General features: G+C 49.0%; 1 protein-coding gene across 19 annotated transcripts in view; it reads left to right on the plus strand.

Moving 5' to 3' along the window:
• Positions 1 to 22,159, plus strand: part of RASGEF1C (RasGEF domain family member 1C) — an 80,444-nt gene that overhangs the window by 24,421 nt on the left and 33,864 nt on the right. For 6 of the 19 annotated variants that reach the window (XM_025446631.3, XM_025446632.3, XM_025446647.3 and 3 more), the window contains exon 2: positions 19,850 to 19,968. The exons of 6 other annotated variants lie outside the window; for them this stretch is intronic. The gene's annotated coding sequence lies outside the window, so the exon portion shown is untranslated. Of the gene's footprint in view, positions 1 to 178; positions 319 to 901; positions 1,062 to 19,849; positions 19,969 to 22,159 lie in introns of those variants that run through there. 7 more of the 19 variants (XM_049116464.1, XM_049116467.1, XM_025446639.2 and 4 more) reach the window with 3 other exon arrangements.

The following is a 22,159-nucleotide window of genomic DNA, read 5'->3' on the forward strand; positions in this document are numbered from 1 at the left end:
AGGAAGCTCTGTGGGGGCTCCGGGGCTGGGGAGGGTGGAGCAGATCTGTGGGGGCTCTCAGGTCAGGGACTTCTCTGGGTGAAGGTTCTTGCCAGCCTGAGCACAGGAGGTATGCAGACTGACCAGGAGCTAGGGCATCTATGAGTGCCCCTGGATGCAGAGAGTGGTGACAATTGTCCAATGCCCGCAGCTGACCAGTGGTGAGTGGTCCTGGCCCCAGAAACAGGGGTTCGCTGGCTTCTGCACTGCTCCACAAGTGGCTGTGTGGCCTTTAGGCAGGACTTGGATCCCGGCAGCACCTCTTTGACCATCTTTCAGGTCAGTGGCCCAGGAGACCCTGTTCTGCCCCAGGCCCCGGGGCTAACCCCGTGCAGTGGGGTAGCCCCTAGGGTCTGTGGTCTGAGTAGCCCACCATCCAGCCGGGGCCCCTCCCCACACAAGCTGCCTGGGGTGTTCCTATGTGGAGACCCGCCCAAATCAGAGCCAGTCCCTGCTTTGGGCTACCCTGGACCCATTTGCAGAAGACGGTAAAAGTCTGCCAATCAATTTGAGAGCCATTTGAGCTGGGTGACCCAGCACAGGTCAGGTCTTCTCTCTGAGCCTCAGTCTTCCCTTCTGTGAAATGCACATAAGGACAGAACTGCTTTTCAGCAGGTCTTGAGAGAAGCCAACTCACAATGGTGTGTTTGTGCACCGTAGCCCTGATGTCGGCCTGTGGCCCAGGACAGGGCAGGGAACTGAACTCACAATTGCGAGTGGAACCACCAGGCTGGGGGGTGGCTCACACACACGTACACACAGCTTCCCTGACTTTCTGACAACGGCCTTTTCTCTGTCTGCTGGATGTTTCTGAGAGAAGCCAGAGGAAAACAGTATGCTTCTTTGTTTTATTCTCACACAGATGACTCCATCTCCCCTTGTTCTTCCCAGAAAAGACGATGACGAATTTGTTAAAGTTCAGCCATGAGAGCCTCCTCTTACAGCAAGAATGACGAGTATTTCGAGGCAGCTTCTTGCTTTTTGGAGTTATTTTTGGATAAGTGGCCCTACTCCGGCTGGAGGTGGGTCCCCGGCTCCCACTGTCCATGGGGAGGAGGGCCGGGAGCACCTGTTCTGGCATCTTGGCTCCCCAACCCTCTGGGTACCCCCACCCACTACCATGTGTCTGGACCTTGCAGCTGTGTCCCAGTGACTGGGCACCGTGAACAAAAAGTTGTGCAGTTCTCAACTCATTCACCCAAATTCCCAAATTCAGGACAGAAATGAAATGATTTCTCTGTCCTTTAAGATTCTCTAGACCCTTGACGGACCTCTAGTTAGGAGGAAATGAGTGGCTCTGGGGAGTGAGCTCCGTGCAGCCCCCACTCTGCGCTGATGTGGAGCACCCCTGCGCTCTGGGCCCGGCCTCTTCAGCCACCCTGGGATTGGGATCCCCGGGCCCTGACCGGGACAGCCCCAGGTGCACGTGGCCAGGCTCAGAGAGAGGACAGGACAATACGAGTGGTGATGGAGGCCAGGCAGCCTGCTCTGGGAGCAAGTCCTGCCTGTGGGGAGGCGGGGGACAGGCTGGGGCGGCCCCCCAGCTGTTGGGGTGTGATGAGGAAGATGGCTGGCAGAGAAGGTGGTTCCCCTGGTCCTCCTCGGCCCACCCTGGGGAGCGGTGGGGCGGGGGGTGGGCAGAACATATGGGTGCAGCACTGACCCTGCTCCCAACCCAAGTATGTCTACCTACCGGGTGGGGGAGGTCTGATGAGCCTACTTTACAGGTATGGAAACTGAGGCCCAGCCAGGTGAGGGGGCTATCTCACAGCCAGACAGCGGAGCAGACCCCCCATGGGCCACATGCTGCCCCCCACCCCTGGGTGCCACAGAGCCAGTTGCAGCCTCACAGGCTTGCCTCCCCAGACCATTCTTTGAAGCAACTCCCAGAAGCTGCAGGGAGAAATAAAAGTGTTTATTTTTGCCGACCGTTCCTCCTCCCCGAAGGTGCCCTTGAGGTGTCTGTTGGGAGGCGTGGGTGACTCCCGCAGATGCTCCAAGACGGAACCTGCTGTTTTTGCTGCAGAATTGGGCATGCCATTGTGGCCCAGGCTGACCAGCGGGGAGATGGGGCAGTAGAGTCGGTGTGCCCAGTGCCGCCAGGGTTCCTGAAAACAAGGCCCTCGGCCAAAAAGGCAGGTTCTGAGTTCCTCAGGATGCTTGTCAACTCCAGGGTCTCCTGGCCCCCAAAAGGGTGATGTTGGCCCCAGGCTATGGGGAGGGAGGACCGTGATCCTGGTTGCCCCACGGTCCTCCATTCTGCATCTGAATGTGAGATGCCCCCTGTCCTGCCTGCTCCAGGCTGCAGGCCCCAGATGACTCCTGCCTGAGCCTTGCCTTTGTGGGTGCAGCTGGGGGAACCCAAAAGTCCCAGGCTCTTATAGCTCAGGAGCCACAAAACTTGAGCTGTGAATGGTTTTTCTCCCCTATGCTCCTTTCACTGGGTGCTTCCTCCCTGAGGAGGTGAATGGAGGGCAGGCCTAGAATGGAGGGCCTCCGTGGCCAGTGTCTCATAGTGGGGTTCCCACATCCTGGAACCAGGGCCATGGCCTTCTGACCCAGGCTGTCCTCCACTTCCTGGGACTCAAGGGCTTTGATTTGGAGAGGCTTCAAGGTGCTTATGAGAGCCCCTTCCCTCCAGGCCCACACCTGAGCAGGAGCCACAGGGGGGGTCATCCTGGCTCTACTCACAGGAGGGAGACACACCCACTGAGGTTAGTCCTGAGGACAGATCACACAGCTGCCAACATGGTAGAGACTCAGCCCTGAGGACAACGGGAGCAGGAGAGGAACGTGACCCGGTGAGCAGGTGCCACACAGAGAGGGACTCAGAGCCAGACAGGGCAAGTGGCCTGCAGGGTGGGCAGGGCAGTGGGGAGGTCTGGGTGGTTCCAGTGCAGCATGGGGAGGAGGGAAAGCACCAAAGGAGGGCGGAGGCCATAAGAGCCATCAGAAGATTTAACGGGAGAGGAAACTAGGAGCAGCTGACCCTGAGTGCTCACAGGAGGGTGGTGAGCCCTCCCGGGGCAGGGGTCCCACCATTATGAGGCGGTCAGGACTGGAGGAGTGGCCTAGCAGGAGGCCTGTGGGGCTGAAAGATTCTCAGCGCAGGAACAGTTAGCGCTTTCATCCCCAGTCCTCCCTTCACACATCTCACTGGCAAATGTGCTCTTCACAGAGTCTGATATTCATTCTCCGTGTAAATAAGACACTTGTTCCCCTCACAAAATAGGCCATGTTGCTCCCTGGCAGCTGCTGCCTGGCTGGCCAGGCCACAGAGCAGCCTGGTCACCGCTGTCAGCCTCAGCTGGTTGCCAGACACTGCCAAGCACTCTCTCCACCCTCCTCCATGGGCTGTTGCGGCCAGCGACCTCCCAGTGACTGTCATTCCCTCAGCCAACTATCCGTGCATCCACCCATCCACCTGTCCCTGTGTTCACCCAGCAAGCAAGCACTGATTGACAGAGCCCTGGTCCAGATGCTGGGGGCACAGCTGCAAGCAGGACTGAAAAGACTGTGCCCCAAAGGAGCTCACGGCCATGTGGGGAAGACGGGTGATGAGCAAGTAGATAAAAGGCACGTGAGAACTTCACACTCAGATAAATGGCACAGGACAGCAAATGAGGCTCGGGGTACAGTGAGTGCATGGCGAGCAGCCAGGGGAGGGGGTACAGGACGGCTACCAGAGGAAGGCCCGGAGGATGAGCATTCCCAGTGGGACCACAGCAAGCACAGAGCCCTGAGGCAGGAGTGAGAGGGGAGTATGGAGAGTATGGGAAGAATCAGACACAAGGTCAGAGAGGCAGTCCGGAGCCCAGGCAATGGACTCACGGGCCTTGAGAAGGACTTGAGGGAAGGGCCTGGGCCTGTAACGGGATGCTCAGTGTTGGTGCTGAGTCCCAGCCGCTCTGAGCTGACCCAGGCCTGTTAGCCCCCTTGGGCGTGGGGGGAGACTGAGGCTCAGGGAGGTGCCTGCGCCTTTCTTTGCTGCTCACATCCACCTGCCAACAGCACCTCTTCTCCAGCTGACTGGCTCTTGGATGTGGCCCCTTCTGAGCCCCAGTGGCTCAAAGGACCTTTTCTCTGCATTGACCCCAGCACCCCTCACCCCTGTCTGCTGTGGTTCTGAAGGTCCCTTCCAGGAGGGGACCCTGCAGCTGGACCTCCAGGGAACAAAGGGAAGGGTGTTCTAAAACAGAGGAGACAGTGAAAAGCCTGAGTCAGAGGCAGCAGTGTGGATGGCATGTCTGGGACACAGCAAGCAAGCACATAGGTCTGGCATCATCTTGCTGGTTTTTTTTTTTTGTAAAATCAATTCATTTACTAAAGTGAATATATTCTGTGATGAAATTTTATGTTCTTACCTAAATCACCAACATCACTTCCCATAAATAGAAAGTGACTGTAAAAAGTCAGGTAGCAGGGGCACCTGGGTGGCTCAGTTAATGAAGCATCTGCCTTCAGCGCAGGTCATGATCCCAGGCTCCCTGCTCAGTGGGGAGCCTGCTTCTCCCTCTCCCTCTGCCCACCCCCCCACACACACTCTCTCAAATAAACAAACAAAATCTCTAAAAAAATGTTTTTTTAATTCATGTAACAAAAACAAGTATTAATTTTTAAAAAGAATAAAACTGCAAAATAAAATACAAGCACCAGTCTTCTGGTTCCAGGCTGGTTCCACTCTACCTCTCCCACCAAATGTGGGGCACCTTCCTCTCCAAGCAGAGCTCTTATCCCCCGGAAGGCAAGAGGAACCCACTGCTTTTCTTTCTCCCTCTGTCCTCCTACCTCTAGACACAGGTATAGTCATGGGGAAGTGCTCAGCAGAGGGGGGTGACTAAAGCCCGTGCCTTCTGGCTGGCCAACCGAAAAGGGGAGCTCCAGGAAACTGCAAAATACCATGGAGATTTTAGAAAAAGAGAGCTCAGGAAAGCAAGATCCTACGGTTGTGTATTACCTCAAATCATAGAAATCAAAGATATATACACAATGATATATAATACAAATTGAATAAAAAATATAATAATATAGTTTTATTTTATGTAACATATAAACTATATAACCAAAATATAGAAACAAAAACAGAAGACTCTTCAGACATTTATACATTAAACAGCACATTTCTAAATAGTCCACAGAGAAGAAAATTTCGAGGCAAATTTGAAAATATTTTGAACTGAAGGAGAATGAAAACATTACATGAGATTTTGTGGGTTGTGCCTCAAATAGTACTTAGAAGAAACCAATAGCATTAAATTATTGTATTAGAAGGGAAGAAAGGTCTTAAATCAATACTTACAAATTTCACCTTAAGAAACTAAGGGGGAAAAAAGCAAAATTGACCCAAAGCGGGTGGAAGGAAGTAAATAATGAAGATAAATATAAAAATCAATGACATCAAAAACATACCAGGCTCATGGGTTGGAGCATTATCAATTCTCCCACAAATTTATCTGCAGATTTACTGCAGTTCTGATCCCAAGTCCCAGCAGGGTTTTTTTTGATAGATAGGACAAGGTCATTCAGAAATGTATGTGGAAAGGCAGAGGAATGAAAGTAGCTTAAAACACCAACATGTGAATAGCAATAAACATAATTCAGTTTGTGACAATACATGCCTGTAGAGAAAGTTCCTTAGTGAGACCAGGGGTATCATTTATCAAATGTCACCCATGAGGGACACCTGGGTGGCTCCGGGGTTGAGCGTCTGCCTTCGGCTCAGGGCATGATCCCAGGGTCCTGGGATTGAGTCCTGCATCGGGCTCCCCACAGGGAGCCTGCTTCTCCCTCTGCCTATGTCTCTGCCTTTCTCTCTCTCTCCGTCTCTCATGAATAAATAAGTAAAATCTTTTTTTTTTTTTAATGTCACCAATGAAAGGCCATCTGGCTTTGTTGCTCAGGGTAGCCCAGAGGGGATCAAAGCCAGGACGATCATTCCATTCTGGCTCTGAGAATCTGAGACTCCCTCTTGCATCTGCTCTACATGCTGGTATGTGGTCTTTGGCCCCTGGGTCCACCGCCCAGGATTGGGGGCCCCCAGAGTGTTTGGGCATGGAGTGCAAATATCTCCATCTCCTGGCCCAGCAGGATTATCACCTGGCACTTGCAGAGACTCAGGGGTGAATGCTCAGCCTCTGCATGGGGTCTCCGTGAGCAGGTGGCAAGCAAACACCATTCTGATTTTCAGAAAGAAGGCAGGGCCGGTGAGCAGGAAACCAGGTTGCTGTTGTCTGTGGACAGTCCTTATGGCTCTAGGAGTGCAGGTCCCGATCTGTATGGACATCTGAGCAACCCCGGCTGCATCCAGGAACTAGATGTGGGAAGCTAGGATTAGGCACTAGATGTCAGAGGCACCTCACACTGGGGATGCCCACGGCCCCATCTGGCCATGCAGGTGATCCACATTTCGGGCCCCAGGGTCCTCTGCACCCCTCCCTGCCTGGGAGACACTTCTCTAGCTTGAAGGCTGTGGAGGTGACCTGTCCATGTCCACAGTGTCTGGCCCAGGCATATGAAATGCAGAGACCCAGACAGTCCCCTTTTCTCTACTGCTCTGCTCTCTGCTGACCCTTCCTTCCTTCCTTCCCGGGGCTCCACTGGCGATGGGGGCAGTGGGCAGGTGGGGTGGTGGTCACCATAGGGAAACTGGTTATTCTCTTAAGTGAGGCCTCTCCTCTTCTCAGTATCCACAACCTTCCAGGGTAGTGGGCTGAATACAGGCGTGCGCCCCACCTCGGTGCTCTGTGCCCCCTCTTGGTGACACCACCTTGTGTTCTGCTGTGGGTATGTGCGTCAAGAGCAGCACACCAACGCCAAAGCCTTAGAGCATCTGAGGGAAATGCTCCTGAATCCACACTAGGGATCAGCCGGTTTTCACTGGCAGGTTCTTAAGTCGTGGGTGGATTATTGCTGCCCCTGCTGAAGGAGGTAGTCTTCTCAGTTCTCTGCCCTATGCTCCTAATTGGAGATTAATTTTCTACCCATCGGCTCTAAAGGCATTTTATGTATTTTTTAATAGCTTTTATTTATTTATTCATGAGAGACACAGAGAGAGAGAGAGGCAGAGACACAGACAGAGGGAGAAGCAGGCTCCCTGTGGGGAGCCCGATGCAGGACTCAATCCCAGGACCCTGGGATCATGCACTGAGCTAAAGGGAGATGCTCAACCGCTGAGCCACCCAGGTGTCCTGGCTCTAAAGGCATTTTAAAAGCTTTCCTAACCGTGTGTCATTGGTGACAGGCATACTGCATATGGCTTATCAGCAATAGGGAGCCAGGTTTTTCTTCACAGAGGCGAGGCTGACCTGGATGATGGGGATGACACTGGAATTGTGTTAGGATGAGAGAATGTGGGAAAGCAGCTTGATGGTCTTTCCCTGGAGGCTCTGCTCCACAGAGCCAGGTGGAGGGACCCCAGGTGGTGAAGCGGTGGCCAGTATGTGTCACCAACACGGAGAACCTTCTTTCCAGCATGGAACCCACCCCTTGCACAGCCTGGAAAAGTATGTCTCAGTCCATAGAACAACATGCCTGGGTGTATGGAAAGTAAGGGGTGCCCAGTCTGGAGGAGCCAGAGGCCAACTGCTCATGGAGGGAAGTGATGCCTTGACTGGACCCTGGAGCCCTCACTGACCCCTCTCTGCTCCTCAGGCCCAGGCAGCGCTGGATGGCTTCTTGCAGGAGGGACCTGAGAAGGGTGCAGGATGGATTCACCAGCAACTAGGGGAAACCTACAGGAATTATCTCCAAGTTAGCAAAGAGTTCTACTGGTACATCCCTGCCCACCTTCTATGGGATAAATGAGGCCACAGGTGGGCAGCTGTTAGCCCCACAAGCAGGAGTGTCACTGGAGCAATTGTTTGGCATCAAGATTCTTTCCACTTCTGGCGACACAGGCCCAGGTCAAATTGGCCTTTAAAAAAAAAAGAAAGAAAGAAAGAAGAAAAAAGAAAGAAGAAAGAAAGAAAGAAAGAAAGAAAGAAAGAAAGAAAGAAAGAAAGAAAGAAAGAAAGAAAGAAAGAAAGAAGAAAGAAGAAAGAAAGAAGAAAGAAGGAAGGAAGGAAGGAAGGAAGGAAGGAAGGAAGGAAGGAAAGAAAGGAAGAAAAAGAAAGAAGAAAAGGTGATGGGATTTACTCTTTCACATCCAAAAAAGCCTACCATGGATGGGAGGACAAGTCCAGGAGGTCCAACATGAGTAGTAAGAGTTCCCAACAAAGGAAAGAGAGGAAGTCTTCAGTGTAATTGCTTAAATATCCCAGCACTGAAGGCTTGAGTTTCCAGCAGAGGACACTGGCAAGTGCTCTACACAAGGGATGGAAGTGACCTGTACAAGGTGCATCATTGTGAAAGTTCAGGACACTTAGGACTATGACAAACAACCATCTTGGTTTGCCTAGGGCTGAGGGGTTTCTTAGGATATGGATTTTCAATGCTACCAGCTGAATGGTCCTGGGAAAGCCAGAATGGCCAATCACCCTACTGGGACCCAAAAATATCTACAAAGCTCAGAAAGAAGCCAGAAGACAATACCTTCAAAATTCTTAATGAAAATGATTTCTGATTTAGAATTCTATACCCACTGAGCTTTCCATCATACTACCAAGTATGACAGTAAAGTAAAAACGTTTCCAAAAATATAAGGTCTCAAAAATTTCTCCCTAAGGATCAATTTTCAAGAAGCAATTGGAGGAAGTGCTCCATCAAAATGAAAGAATAAGCCAAGAAAGATGAGGAGACAAGGTATAGAAAGCAGGTGACCCAACATAAGAGATGAGGAGGGATCCCTTGGCGGATGATGGAGAGATCCCCAAGGGCAGCTCTGCACCAGATGTGGAGGGAGCTGAGCTGTCCTGTGTGACCCCAGAGAGATGGTCATCACTAAGATCCCCCCATTTCTATCAGGCTGTCTTCTTAAAACAAAGACAGAACACCCAGGGCAGCTTGGCCCAGATTCTCATGAGGACTTGGCCTGTCCTGACCATGTGCTCCTGAGATCTCTTCCCTCACGCTCTGCTGAGGGCATGGGTGTCACTCACTGAAGTTCTCGGCTTTTCCCTGAGAGCGGGAAGCATGGCAGCCCATTCCCTCTGACTGTATTTCTGCTGCACGTTCCAGTGCCTCGTCCCCACCTTAGTTTTGCTAAGCACCCAACTGTGAAGAGACGCATGTTTCCCAAGACTACTTGTGACCTTGCTCACAACTTCCCCAGAAGGGGCCTTGTCAACTCCCAGAGAAGGGGAAATTGAACCATGATATCTCATGTGTGCTTGCCCCCATTTTCAAGACTAGGTGGTGTATTGCTGGGGGATAGAACCCAGGTAGAACTATAATAAAAAGCAAAGAATGATTGGCACAAAGGATGGTCATCAGCTAGAGTTGAGGGTTGAGCAGTCAGCTTGATTTGGGAAGGTGCATGAAAGATTTTTAAGGTACTGATAATGCTTTCTATATTAGCCTGGGTATTAATTCACAGATGTTCATCTAGTTATAGTAATAGACAATTCTTATTATTTAAATTGTAGGTGTGTTTACAGACTCTTATAATTTTTGTAAAAGTGTAGAGAGGAAAACATATCAAGGGAACATGTCTCTAGGGTGATCTCCCAACAAGGCCCAGGATTTACTCTGATTGGATAACTTGGGTCCCTGGTCAGGGGTGAGTGGAGGGGATGTGGCATTCTCACTGGCCAGAACCCAGTAAGCCCCACCCCCACCCTAAGCAGGGTTCTAGCCAGTGGGCAGAAGGGGTTACAGGAAGTAAGGAAGCATGTCGGTTGGGATCCTATCTTTTAGGATCCAGGTTTTCTCAACTATGAAGTCAGCAATCATTCCCATATGGTTGTTTGAAGGATTAAGTGACATGTGAGAACAAAAGACGCATAAAGCATGACACGTGTTTTCTCTTGAACTGAGGCCTCTGGAGCATAGAAACTGTCCGGGTCAGGTGGCACAGGCACTTTATCCAAGATCCTTGGAAAAGGCCTCAAGTTCAGCTCCCCACCCCCTAAAGGTACAGGAACTGTCCCCATTCCTGCAGAAGCAGTTCCAAGCAAAGATGCCCACTTGGCTCTTTTAATAATGCCCTGGTCTGGCTGAAGCTCCAAACACGGTATCTGGGGAGTATGTCTGATGTGGACCCTGTGAGGAAACCTGTAATTGAGGCTTCTTCTTGGAGCTCCTGTAGGCTCTGCACAGATAAAAGTAAAACTGAACAAGGCTGAAGCATGGGCTCTGAGGAGGCCCAGCTGGACTGGACAGGCACTCTTTCTTATGAGGAAAGGAAGAGACCTGGGGTTTTCAGGACACACACAAGAACCGTATAGCCCCAGGTCCTCCCAAAAACCTGCAGAGGGACTAGGAACATCATCCTAGAAAGGCTCTCAGCTCAATCCCCAGAGCACACCTGGCCCTGATAGAACAATATAAGATGCTTATTTTCACCAGCATTATTATCTTTGTTTGTCCTGGAAAGTTCTGTTTAATATATTGTGACAAGAAAAGTAAGTAAGATTTAACCATCAGAAAGGAAGAGATTAAGTCACCATTAATTGTAGACATAATTGTATTATGGAAAAACAAGACTGTTTAGAACTAATGAGATTTTAAAATCCACATATAGGGCACCTGGGTGGCTCTATGGTTAAACATCTGCCTTTGGCTCAGGGCGTGATCCCAGGGTCCTGGGATCGAGTCCTGCATCAGGCTCCCTGCAGGGAGCCTGCTTCTCCTTCTACTCATGTCTCTGCCTCTCTCTGTGTCTCTCATGAATAAATGAATAAAACCTTAAAATAAAAGATCCACATATAAAATCCAATAGCAATATCCAGTTAAAGATACAATGGGGAGAGGAGGGTTATTAGGAAAGACAGTGGAGCAGGAAGCACCAAGTCTTCACCATCAGTTAGCTGAACCAGCACAATCCATCTGATGTAACCATTTTAGAACTCGGGAACCTATTCTGGACTTTCAACTTCCATAAGAAGCCTTGGAAAATTTCATTAATTTTGTCAATTTCAGCTCTTAACACAGTAGCAGCTACCCATCCACCACCACCACCACCCCAGCCTCTGAACAGACAGCCATGCATATGTTCCTGGAGTAGCTTATCCACAGCTAGTGGAACCAAGGTGGGCAATAAGGGCCTTGTCCTGCAAATACTGGGGAATCTGTGTTCTGATGCTTATTGCTGTTTCTGATCACAGAGGTGCAGACGGAGGCAGGCCACCATTGTTGCAATCTGTACTGGTTGAAGAGGATTCCAGGGGACATAAAGAGCCAGAACCTGTTACTTTCCCTCTTCATTTTTCCCTTTTTCCTCTTTTGGAAGCCAGACATTTAAGGACTAGGATATTCAAAAGCAACCCCGTATACAGGGAAATTTAGAAAGTCACTTCACATGCCCAGAGAAAGGTGTAGGCTCAGAGAAGACCTGTAAAGGACCTTAAATTTATACCTCAGTCTGATCCTGGGACAAAGGGTACCTTAAAGCAATTAAAAAAAAAGAAAACAGAAAATGCTGCAGAAATATGATTTCTAGAGTTACTACATTATAAGATTCAAACATTCTATTTTCAATAACAAATCACAAGACCTACAATAAACAGTAAAAGAGACTATCCCTAGAAAGATGAGGTGATGAATTTACTATGCAAATACTTTAAAACAACTATCTTAAGGATGTTCAGAGAGCTAAAGTTAAAGTCAGATAGTCAGGAAAACTATATATGAACAAAATAGAAATATCAATAAAGAGATAAATAGCATAAAAAGGAACCGAAAGGAAATTTTAGAGCAGAAAAATACAATACCTGAAATGAGAAATTCACTAGAAATTTCCAAAAACAGATTTGAGCAGATAGAAAAATCAGTGAACTTGAAGATGAGACCATTGAAATGATTGATTCTGAGGAACAGGGGAAAAGAGATTGAAGAAAAATGAACAAAACTGAAGGGATCTGTGGGACACCATTAAGCAGACCAACACACATGTTGTGAGAGTCCCAGAAAGAGAACAGAGAGACAGGGCAGAATGTATGAAAAACCTGAATATAAACATGCAAGAGGCTCAACAAATTCCGAGTAGGATAAACTCAAAGAGACCCACACTGAAATACATTATAATCAGACTGTTGAAAGACAAAATCTTGAAAACAGCAAGAGTAAAGTGATTTGTCACATACAAGGAATCCTCAATAATATTATCAGCAGATTCCTTATCAGAAACTTTGGAGGCCAGAAGGCAATGGGTTGATATATTCAGACTGTCAAAAGTAAAAAAAGAACCCTCTAAGCAGCAAAACTGTACTTAAAATATGAGGGGAAAATTGAGACATTCTCAAAAGCTGAGGGAGTTCATTGCCACTAGACCCGCCCTACTATAAATACCAAAGGGAGTCCTTCAGGTTGAAATGAAAGGATACTAGTTAGTAACTTGATGCCATATGAAGAAATAAAGATCTCTGGTAAAGATAGATACATGGGCAGTTAGTTATAAAAGCCTGTATTATGATAACTTTGATTTGTTACTCTGCCTTTTGCTTTCTCTATGATTTTATAGAGACTGATGTATTCTTTTGTTAAAAAAAATAATCACTAGTCTATGTTTTTAGACACATGCTGCATAAAGATATGATTTTGTGGCATCAATAAATGAAATGAGGCAAGGCAGTGTTTCTGTATGCTATTGATATTCAAACTGGAGTGTCATAACTTCAAAATATGAAATGTCAACCCCATGGTAATCACAAAGAAAATAGCTATAGAATATACACAAAAAGAAACAAAATAATTTAAATGTTTTACTATAAAATTATCTAAACACAAAGGAAGACAGTAATGCAGGAAGTGAGGGACAAAAAGCTAAGACATGTAGTAAAAATAACAAAATGGGAAAAGTAAATCCCTCCTTGGTTATTTAAATGTAAGTGGAGGGATGCCTGAGTGGCTCAGTGGCTGAGCATCTTCCTTTGGCTCAGGTCATGATCTCGGGGTTCTGGGATCAAGTCCCTCTTTGGGCTTCCCACAGGGAGCCTGTTTTTCCCTCTGCCTGTGTCTCTACCTCTCCCTCTGCAATCTGTACTGGTTGAAGAGGATTCCAGGGGACTTAAAAGGCCAAAGCCCATGTGTCTCTCATGAATAAATATAATCTTTAAATAAATACATACATACGTACATACATAAATACATAAATAAATAAATGTAAATGGATTAAATTCTCCAATTACATGGACGGAGATTGGCAGACTGGATTTCTTAAACATGATTAAACTATACAATGTCTATAAGAGACTCAGCTTATATCCAAAAATCCAAAGAATTAAAAGATATTCCATGTAAATGGTAACTCAAAGAGAGTGGGGTGGCTATAATAATAAAAAATAGACTTTAAATAAAAAATGGTTACAAGAGACAAGGAAGGGTATCATATATTAATAAAAAGTTCAGGGGTACCTGGATGGCTCAGTTGGTTAAGCATCTAACTCTAGAAGTTCTAGTCAGCACAAAAAAAACAAAAAATAAAGGCAGTCAAGTCAGAAAGGAAGAAGTAAAATTAGTTCTTTGCACATGATATGATCATATATGTAGAAAACCCTAAACACACACCACACTGTCACACACATGCACACACACACACACCTATTGGACTAATAATTAACATTCATTTAGCAAAATAGCAAGATACAAAATCAACACCAAAAAAACCAGTTGTGTTTCTACACACTAACAATGAACAATCAAAAAGGGAAATTAAGAAAGCAACCCCACTTACAATAGTTTCAAAAAGAATAGACTTAGGGATTTATAGTTAGGAATCAACTCAGCCCAGAAAACAAAAGACTTATACAGTGAAAAGTATAAAACATGGCTGAAAGAAATGAGAGAAGACACAAATAAATATGGAAAGATACCCCGTATTTGTGGATTGGAGGTTTAATTTCGTTAAGATGTCAGTACTATTCAAAGCAATCTGCAAATTTAATGCAATTTCTATCAAAATTCCAATGGTGTTTTTGCAGAAATAGAAGCCTCTATCCTGAAATTCAGATGGAATCTCAAAGGACTCTGAACAGCCACAATGATCTCAAAAAAAGAACAAAGTTGGAGGAATTGCACTTCCTGGTTTACTACAAAACTACAGTCATCAAAATAGTGTGGTCCCGGCATAGAGACAGGCATATGGGCCAATGGAATGGAATAGAGAACCCAGAAACAAACCCTGTATATTGAGTCAAATGATTTTCAACAAGACCATTCAGTGGAGAAAGGACACTGCTTTCAATAAATGGTGCTGGGAAAACTGGATATCCACGTGTAAGATAATGAAGTTGGACCCCTACCTAATACCACATACAAAAATGAAAATAGATTATTAAAGACCTAAACATAAGACCACAAACTATAAAATTTCTGAAAGAAAACAAAGTTTCAAACCTTGGTCAATTCAAAAATGAGCCAAGAGTTTGCATAGACCGTTCTCCAAAGGTTATATATGCAAATGGCCAATGAGCGTGAGAAGATGCCCACCATCACCAGTCACTAGCAAAACACAAAATCACAATCAAGGTTCACAATGAGATACCACTTCCCACCCTGATGGATGGCTACTATCAAAACAAAACAAAACAGGGATCCCTGGGTGGCGCAGCGGTTTGGCGCCTGCCTTTGGCCCAGGGCGCGATCCTGGAGACCCGGGATCGAATCCCACGTCGGGCTCCCGGTGCATGGAGCCTGCTTCTCCCTCTGCCTATGTCTCTGCCTCTCTTTCTCTCTCTGTGACTATCATAAATAAATAAAACTTAAAAAAAAAAAATAAAAGAACGGGCCTCAGTGTGGAGAAATTGGAATCCTTTTCCATTGTCAGAAGGAATGAGAAATAGTGCAGCTGCTGTGGAAAACAGTATGACAAAGGTAGAAACTACTCAAATACCCATTGGTGGATAAAGCAATAGAGAAAACATGCAGTGTGTATGTGTGTGCACGTGCGCACCATATGATTCAGTCTTGACAAAAGGAAGGACATTCTGACACACGCTGCAGCATGGATAAACCTTGAGGACATTATGTGGAGTGAAATAAGCCAGTCACAATAAGACAAATACTACATGGTTCCGCTTATACGAGGACCTAGAATAGTCACATTCAGAGACAGAAAGTAGAACGGTGCTTGCCAGGGGCTGGGAGGAGGAGAGAACAGGGCATTATTGCTTCATGGATGTGGGGTTTTAGTTGGGGAAGATGAAAAGATTCTGGAGGTGGGTAGTGATGATGTTTGCACAACAGTGTGAGTGTACTTAATGCCACTGAGGAGTACCCTTGAAAATAGGTAAATGGCAAATTTGATGTTAAGCATAGTTTCCCAGGATTTTTTAAAAAGATGTAAGAGTGAGGGGCTGATGGGTTGAGAGGTATAGATGTACACAATCTGCTACATACTAAGGCAAAGGCAGAAGGCTCCGATTTGGAGTTGTGGCCATATGTTAGCCCGCATGGCTAAATTGGCAGCCATTCATAGCTGCTCTCAAAGGCCCAGTGGCCACAGGACTGGATGAGCAGGGGAAAGGGCCATCCAGGCCACAGCCAGCTTGGAAACCCTGGTATATCGCAGGAACCCAGGTGACAAGTTGTTCTGGCACAGAGCACCATGAGCAGTTGGAATAACACCCCGTGTTGTGGTTCCAGGGCCCTTGGGAGGATTGGTCCTGGTGGCCCCTTCATCTCCATGGCAGGCATGATGCTGGGCTCTTTATGCACTTAATCTCGTGACTCTTCTCCCTAAACCGAAGAGGAGGGAATATTCCTTTTCTTAGCACGTGAAGGCACTTGAAAAGCCCAGGAGACTCTTCAAGAAGCAAAGAGCCATCCTCTAGGAACATCTTTGTCTCTGTCCCTTCAGCTGGACCCGACCCAGCCCCCAGAGGTGCCTGAGAGCACATCTCCTCTTCAGGCCCCAAGACACGCTTTGCTGACCAGTTGCATGCTTTTCTTCCATAGGTTCTATGGCTTTCCATTTTTTACAGATTTTTTTAATGCCAACCAACACTACTGGGGACTGTGACAACAGAGTGGTGGTTGCAGACTGGGAGCTAAAGATATTGTTTCTAAATATGCTTTTGTCTCACAGTGTGGCCCTCATGGTGGCTTTTTTCTTTCTTTAAATAGGTTTAATTGCCACCTTTAAAATCAGAGTACCTGGGGCTACTGGGTGGCTCAGTCAGTGGAGTGTCTGATTTCTTGATTTCCACTCAGGTTGTGATCTCAGGGTTGTGAGATCAAGCCCTGCTTCGGGCTCCTTTGGGCTTTGGGTGTGGAGTCTGCTTAAGATTCTCTCTCCCTCTCCCTCTGCTCCACACCACCCCAAGAAAAACAAAATAATAAATAAAATCAGAATACCAAGCATACAAGTCAGGAGTCCTAGCATTCCTTAAACTTGGAAGATCTGAGCATGTGGTCAGCCTCCCAGGAGCCCAGTGGAGCTGTACTTTTTTTTGTGGCCACAGCTCTGGCCTCTCTCTAAGAACCTCACACTGGGGGAGGGGGGATGAACATAGAGCACCCCAGGGCCATTGCCAGCCTCTTGCCAGGTCAGCTTTTGTGTTTTCCAGTGAAGAGGAGAGTTAGATATTGGGTACACATATCTCTGTCAAAAGTTGGGGAATGAAAGAAAGGTTATCGTCTAGGTCTGTACCTTCCTTCTAATCCCACCTGGTCCAATGCTTGTCCCTGCAGACATTTCCCCCTGTCTCCCATACTCCCATACAGGAGTTAGGCTTGGACCACACAGCCCCAAAAAGTTGTCCTACCCTAGACCCCAATGGCAAGTGGTCTCAGGGTCTGAGCACAACTCCAGAAGGAAGGGTGCTCAGCTGCAGGGTGGTTTTCCCAGGGGGCCCGCTCCCCGCTGACACAACACAGCCTGGCCACCTGTGTGACTGTGGTGGGAGCCCCAGGACACCCAGATGCCAGGCCTGGAGACCTACACACAGGAGACAGATGCACCTGATGGGTGGGGGCCGGGCAGCAGGAGTAGGGAACATGAGCAGGGAAACCAAGGCAGAAGCACATGCGTAGGAAGGGGAAGCTGTGACTCAGAAACCAACTCCTGCCTGCAGGGGTCAGGCATCTTCAGGTTGGGCCCCCTTCGGGTACATTTTTCAGGGTAGCAGCGCCTGATGGGCCCAGCCTGGGTCGGTGCCTGCCCCTGGCCAGGTGAGGGTGGAGCCTCCCTGTGGGTCTCACCACCCCTTCCATATTCAGCAGAGGGCATGGTCATTCCCCCCAGCAAAAGCCTGGTGTTCTGGCCACAGGGAAAGGCAATGTACACGGAGGACGCAGACCTGACAGCTGGAGGCCCCAGGGGTGGTGGCCTTGGGTCCAGAGCCAGGGTCTGGGCTGGGAAAGAGACGCAGCACCTGAGGCTAATGCCCACAGCCCAAATGCCCTGTGTGCATTTTTTTTTTTTGACATGAAAGCTTTTTATTTAGTATTGTTGTCATTCAACAGGAAAGCATGAGAAATTCACCTGAAGAATATGTTAGGTCACAAATTTTTAACAATTATTTATCTTTTATTGAAAAACATATTACTTTAAGATATAGTCAGCTCTTAACTGTAGATTTTTCACAGATGTTCCTTATCAAGTTGAGGAAGTTCCTATCCATTCCTACTTTGCTAAGAATTCTTACCATGAATGGGTGCTGGGTTTTGTCAAAAGCTTGTTTTAATGTCAAGTGATATGATGATATGATCTCTCTTTTTTAGCCTGTTGAAATGGTAGATTACAGTGATTGATTTTTTTTCATGTTAAACCAGCTTTGCATATGTGAATAGATACCACTTGGCTGTCACACAGGGCACACAGGGCATTGGGGACCCCAAGGCCAGCCAGCGCAAGCTTCTTTCCTCACACACTGAGCATCGCTGAGTCACTTGAACATCACACACTGAGCACCCGCTGTGTCAGGCCGAGGGTGGGGTTGCCCCAAGGGTACAGCAGTGAGTGCGGCCAGGCCCCTCTTAGACCACACACAGTGCAGGAAGACCTAGGCTGGCCTGAGGCCTAGCGTCTGGGAGGCGGTGGGCAGGTCCAGTGTGTGCTTAGGCCCGGTGAGTGGCTTGTCCTGGGGCAAGAGAACCTGCACTGGACAGGTCAGAGACTGGGCTTGGGAGTTCCAGCTGCAGAGAGTGGCTTGGTGCCTCTTGGATGTGTACCAGACAGGGACCCTGTCGCAGGGTGGACACGCCCCTGACCCGAACCATATCCCCACACAGGGCCCTGGGATCCGTCCAGGTGTTCCTGGGGCCTGTCATCATCATGACTTTGATGACTGAGCTCGAAGGAATGACACAAAGTCACAACAACCGGACCGACAGGGTGGTAGGGATGCACATCAATGACGCCCATTTCAGTGCCCCACTGTAGTCTTCTCTGCTCCAGTAAGCAGGTCGAGCTCTGTGCACAGTACTCCCTCCTGTACCACTGAGCCTTCTTCGCCACCACCCCAATGGCAGTAGACACCCCACTAACAGATGTGTAACAGCATCCTCACGTCATCATTCGTTCATCATCTCTGGCACCCTGGATTGCAGGGAACCCGATGCAGGACTCGATCCCAGGACCCTGGGATCATGCCCTGAGTCTAAGGCAGACGCTCAACTGCTGAGCCACCCAGGTGCCCCCATTTTAGCCATTTTTAAGGGTACGGTTCAGTGGCGTTAAATGTATTCATATTACTTAGCAGCCATCCCCACCGTCCATCTCCATAACCCTTGGCAGCTTGCAAACCTGGAAGTCTGTCTCTGTTAAACACTAACTCCCCCACCCCCAGCCCCCCAGCCCTGGTAGCCCCCATTCCAACTCCTTGTCTCTATGAACAGGACTATTATAGTGCTTCATCTCCATGGAATCACTCAGCGTCCGTCAATTTATAGCTGGCCTGTCGCATTTTGCGTACTCCCCTCAAGCCTCATCCATGGTGTTGCACGTGTCACAGTTCCATTCCTTGTTAAGGCTGAACAATATTCCATTGTAAGGATAGTCCACATTTTGTTTATCCATTCACCTGTCGGTGGACACTTGAGTTGCTCCATCATTGCTTTTAAAAATTACCCCTGGACGTCCAAACCATAGAATACCATGGGACAGTTTAAATAAACAAACAAACAAAGAAACAAATAAATAAAGCAAAGACACTCTGCCCTGCTATGGAAAGATCCCCCAGGGATCCCTGGGTGGCTCAGTGGTTGAGCGCCTGCCTTCAGCCCAGGGCGCGATCCTGGAGACCCGGGATCAAGTCCCACATCAGGTTCCCTGCATGGAGCCTGCTTCTCCCTCTGCCTGTGTCTCTGCCTCTCTCTCTCTCTCTCTGTGTCTCTCATGAATAAATAAATGAAATCTTTTTAAAAAAAAGAAGAAAGAAAGAAGAAAGAAAGAAGAAAGAAAGAAAGAAGAAAGAAAGAAAGAAAGAAAGAAAGAAAGAAAGAAAGAAAGAAAGAAAGAAAGAAAGAAAAAGAAAGAAAGAAAGAAGAAAGAAAGAATCCCCCAAATGCATTGTCAGGGAAGAGAGCACAGGAGAATGTGTACAATATGCTGATGAAGACAGAGGAGGGGAACATGTATTTCTAGTTCTTTGTCTTTGCATGAAGCAGCTCTGGAAGAATGGACAGGAGGTGAATACAAGCAGCTCCTTATGGGACAGGGGCATATGGGGCACTCGCTCTTCATGTGGCTGTGTTTTGTACATGAGCATGTGATACCCCAGCACCCTGCACTCTCCCTGACCCCTGACTTAGTCACTGACTACTGTCTCTTCAGGATGCACAGCCTGGCTCCTGCCACCCAAGCATGCACTCCCATGATCACAGCATGTCGCCCCCAGCTGGACTGAGCTCTTGTGCACGCTGAGCCCCCGGGCCTGACGGCTGAGTCTCTAGGTAAACTGTCTCCTGTCCTCAGTTCTGAGCACAGATGGCACCACCCCTGCCCCAACCCTTCTCGGTGCTTCAGGCAGCCTGGAGCCCTTACTGGAGGAAGGAGGAGGCTGGTTTGTGCCTCTAGGGGTCCCCGTGTGGAGGCCAGGGGTGGGTTCCCACAGCCTGGTGCATACCAGCACACCTGCAGGAAGGGGCAGGAAGACTGGTGGGCCTTGACCACAGCTCTGACTTCACCTACCCTCTCTATAAAGGGAGCCATTACCCACCTCTCCCCTCGCCTAGGCACACCCTGTGGAGCACGTGCCTCAGTAGAACAGTCTGTCTGCACACATTGGCCTGCTTCTTGTCTGCCTTCCTCCACCGGCTCTGAGAAAGTGGGCTCGGTCCACAGTACCTAGAACAGTGCCACTCCACACAATAGCCAAGGGAGGGAGGCACCCAGAGACTGTAGCAAGAAACTATCCAGGAGACTCAGTTGGGGACACAGTGGGTGGCTGGAGGTCAGAGGGGTGACCCTGGCAACCTGTCCACTCTGGACATCGCTGTGGATCATGATGGTCTGGTCTCCAGCCCCACCCCAGCCTCTAGCCTATTGTCCCAAAGCAGAGCTGAGTCTGAGCCCACCTCCCTCCCCATGTGCCCAACATTCCACATCCAGGCCCCAGTGGCACGCCAGGCCTGGAGGTGTTCTGGGTGCTTCCCAGCTCATCTCTTGAAGATCCTGGCCTCCCCCAGGAAGGCTTCTCCCACACTGTCTGGTAGACCACCCTGTCCTGCAGAGAGGTTTCCAGAATCACCTTCACCCATGCTATTGGCTCATCTTTGTGAAAATTGGACTGGGATCCAGGGCAGCCCCAACACTGCAGGGAAAAGGTGCCAGGAGGAGGCACCACACTTTGCCAGCCCCATGTGTGTTCTTTCTTGTGGAGTGAGGCTCCCACACAGGGCCATGGGCACGATGCAGAGCTGGCGCCCACTCCAGAGCTGCCCAGCACTCCCCAGTGGGCACAGGCAGCCCCCTGTGTGCCCAAGTGCACGGCAGCCTCCCCACCGGGTTGGCAGGAGGTGGTTTTGTGACATTTTATAGTTTCATCAGCTAAGAATGGAATACTTCCAGCGCTGCTGGGGAGGTGAAAATAAAGTTGCCACTGTTGCCGGGGCCAGGGCTGGGCAGGCTGCCATCCACACTGGTTCCCAAGCCACCCTTGGGGGCTTCTTCCAATCCTCCCAACATCAGCTCTGACTCTGCACATCCTGACTCTACTTTCAGGGCCAGATAACCCAGAGGTAACAGGAGACAGACAGAAATGGGCCTGGGTCCCCATCTGTGATGGGCACAGCACAGGCCGGGTGAGCAGGGTGATGGGGAGACTCTGTCCTCTGGAAGGTCCTGGTAGTGAGCCTGCGGGACTCCATAGTTAAGAAGCTGGGGGTGACTTCAATGTCCGGCCTGGGGAATGGTGGTAAAACAGACATAGGCTTGGCCAGGACTCACCGCCATGAGCACCTTGAAGGCTTAGTTCAGGGAGACTTGCACTCAGGGATATGCAGAACCTGGCCGAGGAAACACAGGTCCAGGGCACATGCATGGATGGGCAGCTGCTGTGAGCCAGACCCTTGACTCACTGTCCGCTCAGAGCATGTGCCCCGAGCCCCCGCTGGAGGAGATTCGGGTGGAGACGTCACCATACAAACACTTATGGGGGCTTTCCTCTGCCCCCGGCACCACAAGCCGTATGTCCAGTGCCCCCAATGCCAACAAGGAGAATCTGGTGACACCCACTGGGGGGTCGGGCCCAGCCTGGGTCAGGGTTCCTGCAGGGAAGAAAGGGAAGGCTTCATCGAGGAGGAGGTGGCATTTCAGCCATGTCCAGAGGGATGGAGGTGTGGACACGGTGGGAGAGCCTTCCCATGGGGGAGACAGCTGAATGGGTCAATGGGTCTGAATCACAAAGAGCCTAGAATGCCAGGCTACGGAGGGGTGCCTGCAAGAGTCCCAGTTTACACAGGTTCACTCAATGGAAAAGCCCACACAGCAGTGTGCAGGTCCTCACCCAACGAACTCAGGAGTATGCCCACTTCCCTGGTGCTCTGTGAGCCAAGATGGCCCCAAGAGTGCCATTCTTCCAGCTCAGGGACCCAAGGTGGAAGAGAGCTTCCACCAGGGTGCCATCTGAACCCTCCAGTTGGG

This window comes from Canis lupus, chromosome 11, assembly GCF_003254725.2.
Source record: "Canis lupus dingo isolate Sandy chromosome 11, ASM325472v2, whole genome shotgun sequence".
Lineage (NCBI taxonomy): Eukaryota > Metazoa > Chordata > Mammalia > Carnivora > Canidae > Canis > Canis lupus.